The sequence below is a fragment of the Emys orbicularis genome, chromosome 4, assembly GCF_028017835.1.
Source record: "Emys orbicularis isolate rEmyOrb1 chromosome 4, rEmyOrb1.hap1, whole genome shotgun sequence".
In the NCBI taxonomy this organism is placed as follows: Eukaryota; Metazoa; Chordata; order Testudines; family Emydidae; genus Emys; species Emys orbicularis.
Genome location: NC_088686.1, coordinates 94,973,541 through 94,988,202, shown reverse-complemented (window position 1 = coordinate 94,988,202; position 14,662 = coordinate 94,973,541).

Sequence of the window (14,662 nt, the reverse complement as noted above, 5' to 3'; positions counted from 1 at the left end):
TGGAGTTTCCACAACAAGCTGAACTAGTTAGTAGTAGCAACAATAAGAAATCCTAGGGGAGAAGGCTAGTTTAGGAAAAGAAAACCAAGCACCATTGGTTCAGTCTATAATGTATTACCATTGATGTACTTACCAGCTCAACTCTAAGCAAGTTAATTAGATTTGACTAATATTAATGCACATCAATCTTTTAATATGTTAATGTTTAGTTCCTGAGTTACCTAGTGAGCATTCCTCTTGCTCAAAAATTTTTTTTACTTCTAGAATTAAAGTGCAATTTTTGGAGTAAAATTAATGTGAAATACTAATATTCAGGATGAAAATCAAAATGCAAATATTAGATATTCTAAAAGTAAATAAAATTCACTTTCAACATACCATGAGCATTCTATGCTTTCCCTTACTGTTGTACTGTCATGGTGTGTTAGTGTTTCAGTCTGGCTTTAACTGTGAAATTCCTTACATGTGGTGTTTTGTGTCATCCTCAATGTTCTGTTAATCTAACTTTATTGGCTGAATGTATCTTCATTGGTTAGATAAGCACATCCTTAAGCATTAAAATAGAACATGTCCAACTTGACTACAAATGCATGTAACTTGTTAGCAAAAACTGTAAGAATATATGTTGGCCAGAAGGGACTTCCTCATTATGAATTTATTTCTTTTTTTGCAAAAAAGATAAAATCGTGGGAAGTGTAATTAGATTTTATGCTTTTTTTGTTCCAGCTAATTTTGTAACTGATATAAAACAAAATGAATTTTGACTTTTTTTCAAAATCATATACTTCCATAAAGTTAAAATAGCCTTCAAGAACACATTAGTGCACTGCAAAAATTAATACGTGCAAAGCAATGTAAGCACATGGCACTTTTAATTTTTCAGTAGCCCAAGGGCACTGTTATCTGGTCTTTTCTGGGAAATCACTCATCATGTAGCTATTGGGGAAAGAGAGAGCTTCAGCTTCTTTTCTGGGAGCAATCCAATGCAGTATGGATATTAATTAAATTTATTAAACAAATAACACAGCGACTCAGGGAAGCAGGGGTCCATCTGCCAGCTCTGCAGATTGATCTCTGCAGAGACGCGAGTTGAATGGTAGTTAAAGCTAAGTTGCAGAGCTCAGCAGATGGGCTCTTGTCTCTAGTGGGGGAGATTTGGTGGCGGTCCAACAGCTTTTTTCCCCCTCCAGGTTTTTGTTCCTTGCAACTGTGGTTGAAGAAGCACTTCTCTGTCTTTTCTCAGCCTGAGCCCCCTCCCCCTTTTGTTTATCTGAGCAATGTTTAAGTCTGAGTGATTTGTTAGAGAGGCAAGTCCCGGCTGATCTCATTTTGTGTTTGTGATGTAAACCTCAAGCAGAAAATAATTAGGAAAATGTAATCCCATTGACTTTACACCCCACTTGTGTACACTGCTACATCTCAGCCTGGTGCCTTGGGGGGAAAAAAAAGGTCTAGAAGCAGAATTGTATTTAGTATTGACAATTACAGCTTGGTATCCATCTATTTTCTCAAAAATCTTTTTGTCAGAGATTTATATACATAGTATGACTGCACCATTGCTTACTGCCTTTACATGCAGAATCTAGTTTTATTCTTGGATTTCACTTTATTTTCACTTTCTATTTTCTTTCATATTTTTTAAACGATTGTATGTATTTTCTGAATTCCAATAACAGTCTTTATATAGCAGATGAATACTGATTTAGTGAATTGTTTGCTGTATATGGGCATGCCTAGGACCTGTTGTATTGTCTAATACTGATTATGAGAAATATAGTGGGTTCAATACTCTTGTAATTAATTATGCAATTAGGCCCTTTGTTTATTGCATATTTGCAGTTTTGAGAGGTCTCTAAACAAGTCACAACTGTGTGAGTAATGTATGCTGTGAAAGACTAGTCATAATGCCACTTAAAGCCTTGGCAAAACTCCCATTGACTATAGTGGGAGCAGGACTTGGCCTATAATGCAGTAGATGACAACAGGGAATTCCATTGGTGAGAAGATTTCATAACATCTAGTCAGGGTTGGCCATCTCTTAATGGATCATTGGTGTAACAGGAAAGCCCAAACCATATCAACGTCACTGTTCTGTTACAAGAAATAGCAATCAATAGAGTTAACAGGTTATAAGAGGGACCTATTGTTTATCAGGAAAGGGCCACATTCTGCCTTCCTTACTGAAACTTTAACCAGGCAAAACTGCTAATTTTTAAAATTCTACGGGAATTTTGCTCAAAATAAGGCATGAAGGATTTAATCCCAAAAACATGTGCTTTACAAAGTAAACAGAAAAGGCACTTTTGGGGATGATAGTTGATGTCTCTGTAGCGTGGATTGTTTCCTCTGCATTGGCTTTTGGATCAGATCAGCCTTGGTTTACAAATTTCAATGTTTAACTCAAAACATAAATACTGTTAAGCTTCGGAAAATAAAATAGTTTTGCTTCCATTGTAGGTTACTGTGTGTCGCTAAGGCTGTGCTTTCAGTTTTAATTCATGCTGACATTAATAATATGAATGCTTCAGTTACTATGGTAAATTGTCAGAATTAGTTGTTTTTTCATTAGTGCCCTGCCAAGGATTATTCTGAACTCTAACTCTAAGACACATCACTGCACCACAGCTCTTGATAGTATTTTAAACTGGCGCAGCTTAACGCATAGGAGAGGCTTTTGCTGAAAAATGTTTGTTTACCGATGTGTAGTAGGTGAACTACCATTTATCTATCTAATTGGTTGGAACTGAGAAACCACAAGGGATCCTTAGTCTGCAGTTGAATTCATAAGCTATTTACCACATTCTCTCCACTGTCTTATACCTGGACTAATTTTGCTATCTGATTTAAACCGCAATCTAGTTGCTCTGGCATCTCAATTTAAGAGGAGATTGGATATTCTTGAAGTGAAATGCAAATGTTTTATTTTTGCCTTTAAACAAATGTGCTGTTTTTACTCTTAAATTAAGAGAGGATTTGAAAATTAGATATGGATCTCGGGGTATGTTTTATGGTAGGAAAAATATAACATTAAACCTCTATAAATTAGTACAAACTAGTAAAACTGGAGGGAAAAAAAGGCAGAAAGTTAGTAGAGATACTTGACCTGCTTGCTGCATGTTGTTCTGTGTCCTCAGAATGAATCTTGCATATTTTAGGAGCAATGAGACTATAGTAGTTAAGCAGTAAATAACTAAATTAATTTTTTCTAGGAGTGTCATTTTGCATTAATATGTGGAAATAGGGTAATAACTTTGGGCAAAATTCTATCAGTTCTACATGGTGAATCTTAACTCCAGTGTTCTGTTCTTCTTACGTGTGCAGAGTTTCCATCAGTATTGCTAAGGACTTTCTGAGTGTATAGAGAGCAAAATATCAAATACCTCAATTTTGCTCTTAATAGTACCTGTGCAACTCCATTATTTTAAATGGGGGTTACACAGGTGTAAGTGAGAGTAGCAATGAACCTGAGATAATCTGTGTGAATCCGAGAGAATTCTGCCGATGGTTTGCTAGCTGCCTACTAACAAGCCCTAACCCAGCATTGGCTATTTCTAAATTCTCTCAAGTTTTCTTTTGCCTATTTTATTCTTTGAAATTTTTCATGCATATTTAGCATTCATGAAAGTGAATGCCCAGATGTGGTCATTGAATGAGCAGGTCTTTCCCACCGAGGCTCTCAATGTTCCTCAATGCAAATCTGTAACACTATTAATTATTCAGGTCCTCCTAGAACTCTTCTGAGCAAAATCTGTCAATTTGTGGCATCTAGACATCACAGTGACATGTTCAATAGAAATGTCTAAAAGCACAATCTCAATATATGTCCACTGGGCTCTAAAAAAGTCATTCTCTTTACATGTTCTTTTTCTGATTTTGAAACTCAGAATAGAAGGATTGGGTGATGGGCGAAAGGCTAATCTACTACATTTCTCCACTTTCTTTTGTCCCATATATAATGTTCAATTTATATATTTATAAGTAGGTGTGGATGTGACCCTAAGAACTCCTCAATGCCAACTGGCAAGGGGCTGGGGTTACAAGAGTATCTGATCTTTGTATGTATATTCTGGTTCACCAGAGAATATCATGTGAGGTCTTAAATGAAAGCCAGGTTTACGCTGGCCGTTAATATTGTTGTGAAATATATTTCCTAAAGTCTGTATCAAGGTAGAGTTGACAGGTTTTCTGCCAAACAAAATATGTTTATTCACCTATCTCTCTGTAAATTAAGCATTGTAAGCCAATACAATGGAAGCCTCATTTTCATACAGCATCAACAGATGGGGTTTTGAAGTCCACAGGGAGGCAGCACACTGAAGAATAAGGTACAGGGTTATTCTGACTGTGAGTACAAACAATGAACTTTGGAGGATTTAAGGAGAAAGCAAGGAAGACACCCCTTTATCCTGCATTTAGAAAGTAATCGGGCAGTATGATTACATTTATGAAAATGGGTGCACAACCTGCCCTGGTTGAGAAGTTGCAAAGGACATTTGGAGTGGGATAAACTTCTTTTGACAGAAGAAGTTAAGTTTAATCTCTAGAAGGTGTGTTATGATTTTGTTTTATATGTAACCCTGTTGTTTCCATTATCCTTTCTCACTGTCTCTTGAATCTTGACCCTATGATGATAAACTTATTGTTGTTTGCACTGTAAATATATCTCAGTGCTGTGATATTGTACAACATTCTGGGTGAGGCAGGCTGCACCTCAGCAATTGCTGCCATTCTCTGACAGTCTGACCCAGAGTCAGTGTGCATGTCCTTCAGGTTGCAGGCTGTCCTTTATCCACTTCAAAGTTCCTTTGTCCAAAAGTTCCCACCCAAAGATCTCCTGAGATTTTGAGCAGGGCTCTTGAACTTAACCAAACTAGTTTATGCATTTCTCCAGAAGTGGATTCACTATACTGAGCACTTGAGAACCAGGCTGTTGAATTAGAATCATTCGTAGGTTCCTGGAAACCTGGGTAGAGCACCACCCTGGAATTAACCCTTTGGGTTCCATAGAGCCAGCCAGACTACAATACTTATGAATAGTTTCACATGATATTTATCAAATTAATACAGATAGCATTAATACAGATAGCATTCTTCACAGCCTTTTTTCCATTATGAATATTATATAGCATTCATATTCATTTACCCTACAAAACACGTTTCTCGATGTGGAGAAATGCTGTGTAAAATTCCTACTTATTTTGAATTTACAGATTTTATTAACAAACTTGAAGAGTTGAGGGAAAGGGTATTCCCTCAGTTCATGTTATTTAAACAGTTCATTACATTTAAAATAATATATATTGAACCAATAATTAATTATTTTAACAACCACGAACCAGGAGAATAATACAGCCACAGATCTACCTACAAATTGATTGCTAGATTAAACATGTAGGCCCCATTCAGTAACGCATTTAAGCATATGTTTGTAATTTAAAGTGCGTGACTTCAGTGAAAGTACTCGTAAGTTTAAAGTTAACTTACTGAGTTTAAACCATATTTACTTAGACCAGTGGTTCTCAGCCTTCCCAGACTACTGTACCCCTTTCAGGAGTCTGATTAGTCTCGTGTACCCCAAGTTTAATCTCACTTAAAAACTAGTTGCTTACAAAATCAGATATAAAAATACAAAAGTGTCACAGCACACTATTACTGAAAAATTGCTTGCTTTCTAATTTTTACCATATAATTTTAACATAAATTGATTGGAATATAAATAGTGTACTTACATTTCAGTGTATAGTGTATATAGAGCAATATAAACAAGTCATTGTCTGTATGAAATTTTATTTTGTACTGACTTTGCTAGTGCTTTTCATGTATCCTGTTGCAAAACTAGACAAATATCTAGATGAGTTGATATACCCCCTGGAAGACCTCTGTGTACTCCAAGGGGTATGTGTACCCCTGGTTGAGAACCGCTGACTTAGATGATGCTGAATTAAAAGTTTAGGTACATTACAGGCTATATTTTAATTGACATATAGAACAATACAGGTGGGAAACTTCAGTACACTGGTTTTGTGCTTTGAGTCGTTGCACTGTGATTGCACAGCTCAGTTAAATACTGCACAGTTACATCTTCCTTGTCTGTTTATGACAGAAAAATGACTAATTATCACCTATCAAAAAGATGAACACTTTTTCATTAAATTAGGTAAAAGGAAAACACACTTAAAATGTATTATTATATATCAGCTTATGTATACATTTACCAAAATAAGCATGTTTTCATAGCTTCATGAAATTTCTGTTTTCTTGCTAACACTGTCTCCTATTTTAAAAATTGACCATAAGCTCTCACTTTCCCAGCAGAGGTAAAAGAGTAAAGCCAGAGATTTCTGTTTTTGTGTGCTATTTCTATTCTTGTGAAAACCATACAGCGGAGATCTAATGGAGGAAAAATATGTCCATCAAAGATCAAACTGTTAGCATAGAGCGCTACAGTGCAACAGCTCCTACCAAGACAATTCTTTTTAGCTACTTTTTATTAAATAGTTCCCTACCTTTTGATCATGTGTCTGTCAAAACTGCCTACACTCTTCAGACTCATGCAGGTTTTCTTTTTTTAATACTGTGAATATGTTTATATGGGTGGACATTAGCATATATGTAACCAGTAAGAACAAATGATGGATGCAAATTGCTTTAAAATGGTTATGAGGAGATGCTAACTTTTAAATATTGCCTTGTTTTAAATCCCACTTGGTGCCCAAGACTCTTATTAGGTCTATTTTAAGTGCAAAGAAATAAAATAAAATAAAATTCTGTCCTTGTATCAGGACAAGGTTACGTGTTTTGGAACATTCTGTATTATAAATATCCTTATGAGGAAATCATATCTACTGCAGCGATGGAGCTGGAACACATAGTACCATCTGGATTTGAACTTTTTCAAAGTTCACGGTTATTTAGATCTACAGTTTTGGTTTGGGCTCATCTCTGATAAACTTGCAACTCCCCTCTGGGTTGGCTTGAATTAAATGGATGTGAAATATTCAACTCAAACCTGAAATATGCCCCAAATCAGTCTGAGTTTGAGTCTGACTTCCCTCCATGACCCAATTCATGTTTGATTTGTGTCTTGGAACTTTCATCACAACCGATTTTCATGTGTTGGTCTGTAAGCATGCATATTACTTTACAATAGGTAAACTTGTGAAACAAAGAAAGGAACGTTGGCCTTGAAGCTCATCAAAACTAAAAAAGCATGAGTGATGGTACAGAGCAATCACTGAACGGTTAGTGGAATGTTTTGTGGAACAGATGGGTTTTTAGGGGAATGTTTAAGGAAGAAGAGGAGAAGTGGGGGGAGGACATTTGGCTTATATTGTTCGGATGTATGTTCCAAAATTAAAGGGCAGAATGGAAGAAGGCACAAAAAGCTAGGAGTAGGTGAAGAAGACCGGGGAGCAAGCAGGAGAGAGGAGTGAGCAGACTGTATAAAAGAGTAGGGTTATGAACATCCAGTACATTTGTAGAAACTGAGATTTTTATTTTAAATAAGATGTACTTTAAGGCTGAATGAATCATTGACCCTTTTTGTGATCTGTCTATATGCTTCTACAGTTGTATACAAAGGTCATGTCCCATATGGGATGCGGGAAACGAAGGTGATAAAATGAACATTGTCCCAACCTCTGTTGGAACAAGAGAGGGACTGAATAACACAATAATGAAAACAGTGTATAAATGAGTACATGGGGTCAGAGGAAATTGTTTGCCTTGTGGGCAATATAGGTGCAGGAGACATAAACTTGAGAGCTTCTGGCAATTAGTACGCTCGTTTTCTGAATGTTCTGACAGCAGTACAGGCTGAATCATGACAGGAGAATAGTGTTGTTTTTTAATTAATATGTAGCTCTGTTCCTAAAGCTTTTTATATACCTTACATTGAAGCTTAATTGGCACAGTGGTGTCTTTATTATAACTGAGACCTATAGGCACCCCATTAATGTATATAAATTAATAATGTGGTAGTGTGCTTTTGGGGGGGGAGATTCCCCCCCCTCCCATTTGTTGTTTTTAACTAGGGATTTTCACCCAATTTCTAGATGAAACAGTCTCTGATTGGTTTATCTAACCAAGCTAAAGTTATGAAACCTTTGGCTTTCCCTTTGCTATGGTAAGCACAGCTTTTTGTGGCCTCAGAAAACTAACAAGCAGCTAAGAAATGAAACTCCAATATATTTGTCCATCAAGCAGAGGCCCTTTTGATTCAGAAATGTGTTGTTTGGTTTTATAAATATAGTCCCAAGGTAACATTTTTTTCTCTTTTTTTTTTCTTTTCTTTTGTTTTTTAAATAGAATTTTTCTGGTGTGATTCAAAACAATGAAACTTGCACAGAGATTTCTGGTGCATGGTAATATCCGTTACATGGCTACCTCTTCAGCAAAATCAAGCACTGAGGACCATTACAGACAACGTGCTACATATGCTTACTTTTTACCAATACAGACAAGATGGCAGGACAACGATCAGTATGGACATGTGAACAATGCTGTCTACTACAGCTGTTTCGACACTATAATCAACCATTTTTTGATCAGGTATGTATACTGCTCCTCAGGGACTGCCCCCAGACTTCCTTTGTATATTTACTCATCTGGGTGATTTTGAAGTAGTTTTGGGGTTAAGTAGGTAAATGTATTTATGCACTTCCACTCTATTCCTATATGCCCCAGTGATCCAGAATGAAGCAAACATTCAAACTGAAACACCGCTGCAGCAAAGACACAAGTATTTAAACGCTTGGGCAGTATTTAAAGCAAATTTAGTTTCACACATAATTCACTTAACTGGAATTGGTATTTGAAAATAAACTTTAAAAATTATATGTAAGCTGAATGATATAGTTCTCTGTAATCCACAGTAGTTTGTATATGCTAGTAGCAACATCTCTTAGATGATGGACAGGCACTGGCACATGTCCTTTCTTGTGGATGTTGGCAAGCACTAGCATTTGTCTTCTCATGAAGCACTGTCAAACCCTCTTATGATATAGGTATTACATGTCCTTTCTCAAGGTGTTGATGAGGAGCTGTTATTATAACCCTTTCTTTGATTTTTGTTAAAAGCCAAAGGGCGTTGTCATAATGACCCTTATTTCGGTAACAATCCTGCAGACATTTATGCATGTGCCTAATTTTAAGCACACAAGTAATCCCTCTGAAGTCAGTTAGTTCTTTGTTTAAGATTTTTCAGGTTTGGGATCCGACTGTATGTAGCTCATTTTGTTCTATGTAACTGCCATATCTAGGGTGAACTGCATGGCGCTCTCATGGAAATTAGGCAAATGCTAATCTTGTTTTCTGTGCATGGTTTATATGTCTGAAACTTCATAGTATTGCCACTGGGGATGCACACCTTAGGAAAGGGACATAATTGACCAAAAGGAATACTTTAGATGTTAGTTCCTGCTTTCAAAAAATGAAACTGCCAACAAAAATTCAGATGGGTAAGTTAAGCAATTCTGATTTTCATACATTAAATCGACTGTTCTGACTACTGTATAACAAGAAATCACTAAACATATATGTGGTAATACAATTACATATTCTGTACGAAGGACTGGATGGCAATTACTGTGGGCTTCATGCAGGGCCGGCTCCAGGGTTTTGGCTGCCCCAAGCAGCCAAACATTAAAAAAAAAAAAAGCCGCGATCGCGATCTGCGGTGGCAATTTGGCGGGAGGTCCTTCGCTCCCAGCAGGAGTGAAGGACCGTCTGCCGAATTGCCGCCGAATAGCTGGACGTGCCGCCCCTCTCCGAAGTGGCCGCCCCAAGCACCTGCTTGGTAAGCTGGTGCCTGGAGCTGGCCCTGGCTTCATGGAGTGACTCTGGCATAGGGAAAAGTTCAACCTACTGAAAAACATATTTTGAAAAATAAGTGAAAAGTTTCCTTGAATGGTTCAGGATTATTCTAAATTTATTAAATAAAATTCTGTTTGTAATTGTGCAATATAAACAAAATCATAAAACAAAGATAATGTAAATTATGCAAGAAAAGCTACAAGAAATAAAGATTTGCTCATTTAGCAGACTTAAAATTCAATAACTGTTTTTTTTATAAAAACAACAAGGAGTCTGGTGGCACCTTAAAGACTAACAGATTTATTTGGGCATAAGCTTTCGTGGGTAAAAACCTCACTTCTTCAGATGCATAGAGTGAAAGTTACAGATGCAGGCACTATATACTGACACATGGAGAGCAGGGAGTTACTTCGCAAGTGGAGAACCAGTGTTGACAGGGCCAATTCAATCAGGGTGGATGTAGTCCACTCCCAATAATAGATGAGGAGGTGTCAATTGCAGGAGAGGAAAAGCTGCTTCTGTAATGAGCCAGCCACTCCCACTCCCTGTTTTGTTTATGCGTCATCTTTTTATTGGAATGTGATCACCTACCATGAAATATAGAAGAACAATTTCTCTGTATATATCTGTGTTCACAAAGCCAAGTATACTGAAGGTCAGTGGGGACTCTGAATAGCACAGCTAACAGACAGTTCAGATGCCTCAGTCCTCAGAGACTAATCAGCAGCCCTGATGCTGGTACAAAGGCCAGGAACCAATATGAAAAGATTTGAATGATCTTGCTCTCTTGAGCAGTGAGTGAATTTTTAACTATTCTTTGTGTATTTATGAAACCTTATACAGTAATTATATCTTACTAATAATTTGTGAAAGCTTTAAAATATAGAAAGTTAAATTCTAATGAACTAATATTGGTATGAGTACATATTTCTATTGTGGCTAAAGTGCTTTTTCTAAGCTAGAGAATAACCACAGGCCGCAATAAGAAAATTGAGGCCACTGTGTTTTTCAATTTACACTTGCCTGAATTTTATTCTTAGCCTCTTCTCTTTCCTTGCAGCCTCAGGGAACAGATGGGAAAATTTAAGCTGCAAGGCAGTAGCTGAGGTTATTTCTGGGCCTAGAGTAGACCTAAATGTTTTTGTAGACCAGGAGGTCAGAATTCAAGGGGACGGGTTTGGTGAATGACGAATGCACCTATTTTGATATACTTATAATTTTTTCTAATTTTGCCTTTTTATTTAGACATTACCACAGGATTGTCTAAACTTCCTTCTATTTAGTACAGAGAACATCTAAGGAAGAGTCAGGTAACATTAGTGATCTTAGGAACTGAAAAGTTTTAAGGGCTGTTGCTGTACATTCTGCACTATATGCTTCACTTATCTTCTGTAGTTTCACGGGCAAAAGTGGAGCAGTGCAAGCCTTGCACTACTTAGCAGAGTTATCCTGGTTATGCTCAGGACAACAAGGGGCATTGTGTAGTGTGGTGAGGTAAACCACCCCACTGTACATTGACATTACCTGTTTCATTTCTGCAAGAGTGCGCTGAGGCTTTGGGTGCTAGTGGGGGAAAGACTTTTCAGGCCACACTTGTACATCACAGGTAGAATCTGGCCTTGGTTTTATTATAACACAGAAATGTCTGTCAATGGTTGGCTGAGCTGTAGTTCTAATGGGAAATTTGAATAATTTCAAACTTTTAAGTGTAATAGGGCACATAAATTTATATAACGAGATGAAATCAATGGGAATCTGGCAATAAAGGAGTGTAAATAAAAGCATTCCTGCTCAAAATAGATGGAACTGAAGAGGCATTGTCAATTTATTTAGGCCAGAAATTTGACGTTCTTTAAAATTGTCGCAGTCTGTTGATGATCGCTTCTGGTTTCCACATATCTGTGTTGTTTGGGAGTTTTTGTGGGTGATTTCTAAATCCACCATTTTAGTTGAGGAAACCACAGAGGGAAAATAAACCAATCACTTAAACCAATATGTGAGATTGCCTTAACTTCTCTATACTGAAGAAGAGTTGATACTTACCCTGATTTTCATGGACACTTACTTTTTTGATGAACTGGCCGGGTCCCACTTCCTATAAGCTGGAACATTGCAAGTTATTGCAAGTCTCTTGTCGTCACAGCCAATGCTGGACTTTACAATATGGTGATATTAGCATTCCATCACAATATGATGATGCAGTGACAAGGTATTATAATTCAGATGTCACAGTGCTGTGTTGCAATTATTTTGTTCCAGGTAAGAGTTTTAAAGGTATCAGCCCTAACAATTAGCTAGCTGTAAACATTTTTGCAGATGATGTTGATGCCCGGAGAGGGAGAGAAACCAAAAAACAGCTGTTTTGACACCTGCACCTCCAGAAACACAACAAAATAAAATGTTTGCAAGGACAAAATCTGCTAGGGAAAGGAATCTTGTTTTAAAATTGGTAAATGGGTATGAGGTGCACCAAAGAGTAAACAAAATATGAAGCATTGAAAAAAAAAACAGTTGACAGAGCGCCTTTAAATACAGGATATTACTTATTGTATTTGATTTGGCTGTGTCTGTGAAATATGGCTGATTTTATTCAGTCCAGAAATGCAAAATGAGTGGTTAGAAAAATGTAAAGAAATGACTGCAGAAAATTACACTCTTCATGATTTACTTTGAATTGATCATATTGCAGCCTACTCAGTTAGGCTTGTAGTTCCAAAGGGCTTGTTATCCTGAGCACCTCCACAGGGTGAGCTGTTTGTTTCACAGCATAGGGAAGTGTCATTTTCTTTCTGTATATCTCTGGCCAGAGAAGTGGAATGTACAGTGTATTGCTGAGATAGTTTGGAGCCCCAAAGCGAACGTTTATTTTTTTGGACCAGTCCAATATCATTATATTCTGGATATTAGTTGAAGGAAAGGACCGGACTGGCACTCCCTGCCCCCAAAATACCTGTAAAGGAAAGACAAGGTGAGACAAAATGTTGGACAAGACAAAAAGAGGCTGCTAAAGGGAAAGAACACTTATCTTAGCTTTTGGGTATGTAGGAGTGACCCACCCTTTATCAAACATACCAAAACGTTTCCTGTGGTTTTTAGCCTTACATTTTTATTATGTATTTTTAATTTAATTTGGACTTTTGAATAGAATAAATGTTCTTCACAGTTCCATTATTAGTAGTTGGTATCTCCTTGTGTTAAAACAGTATTTTGTGTGTGTGTGTGTGTGTACGTGCGCGTGCCAATGAAAAGTATGTCTTCGTAGTTTCTCTACAGGAAGAAATAACACAGTTAGTTATTAGAAAACTGGAGCCTTTTAAAGTGATTCAGTTGTCCAATAACATGTTATAAATCTAGATGTTGCAGAACTTAGTGAGGCCTAAATTCCTTCGTGAATCTGTTGTACTGAATGTAGTCTGAATGTTATTTCCTGCTAACTGTATGCACCCACCAAAACCTACAGCCATGCTCTTCACCTAAAATAGTCACAGTCCTGAAAACCTAAACCAATACAGACCGATCACTAGAGTCGAAAAGAACAAACAACTGGTCCTCCTCTTCTGTAACAGTAGGCTTTGTAGGACCTAAAAGTCCCCACCCCCACTCGCAATTTTAATGTAAAATGTGTCATTTAACTTTGTGTATCCCAAAGAATCCTCTCATAAGCCCCTCTACCCCTCCCCCCCATCATCAGGCTATCCTCTATAGTAGTGGTGGGAAAATGTTGGAAAGGAGTGTGTTTATATATAGAGAGAGAGAGTTGTGTCCCCCCGTTAAAATGTATGTATGCATTTATTTGTTTATTTTAATGTGGACACACAACAAAATGTTTTGCAGGCTTGCCAAAAAAGTTTAGTCTGACTCAGCATCTGTGGAGTGAATAACAAAACAGACTGTGACTGTGATCTAATTTCATATAGGTGCTATGTTGGCTATGTGTTTTAGACGTTGAAAGAGTAAGTACCAGGTAGAGTGTGTACATAAGGAACACACTGTGTTTCAAAGTTGAAGTATACCTGACATTATGATGTCAGGACAGCCTGGAGAGTAAATTGTGCTCTTCATGCCTTTGCTTCAGAACCAGTTGTTCTATTTCTCTCCTGCTGAAGCAGAAAATTGAGTAGACTGATTTCTTTCTTGTCTCTTAATAGAGGACAAAGTTACATTTTTAGGAAATGTGATCATCTTATATGCAGTAGTATATATTCGGAGTCCTTTTGGCTAATCTTACAGTCTCGCCTTCTCGGGTTTGGCTGCTGGAAATATTGTAGGGGGCAGTTGGTTATGCAAGTCAGAGTTAATACTGATTGTGTTTATTTATTCAGTAACTGGATTTCCCCCCCTACACTCAGTACACATTTATCAAACTTGTTTTAATGATTATCCTGGTGCTGAGGGCTAGACCTAATGTACTTGGCTCTTTTTGTCATCTGAGAAATTCCCAGAAATCAAAGGATTGATTAAAAAGATACCTAATTGACTTCAAAAAATAAACAAGGGCTTCACCAGATACAAGTGTGAAAATGTGTTTGTATCTGAGAAAAGAAGAATGACTAGGAACAGGAGTTTACTGATTCTAGGAGACGTCAGACAAGGGCATAAAAAGAACATTCATCAAGCCAGAGCAATTTTTTTTACAGCAAATTGTGTGACTGTCCCTAATTCTAGATTCTAAATTCTATAGTATGCCATCATTTTAAATGTGGTTAGAAATTGTCTTCAGATACATATCAATAATGCAGTTTGTCAAATAGTCACTTGTTAAAAGGGGCAAGAAATTCTTAACCTTTCATGTTGACTTCAGCTTTCTCCTACAGTGGAAAGAACTACATGAAGTTCCAATCATTTTGAT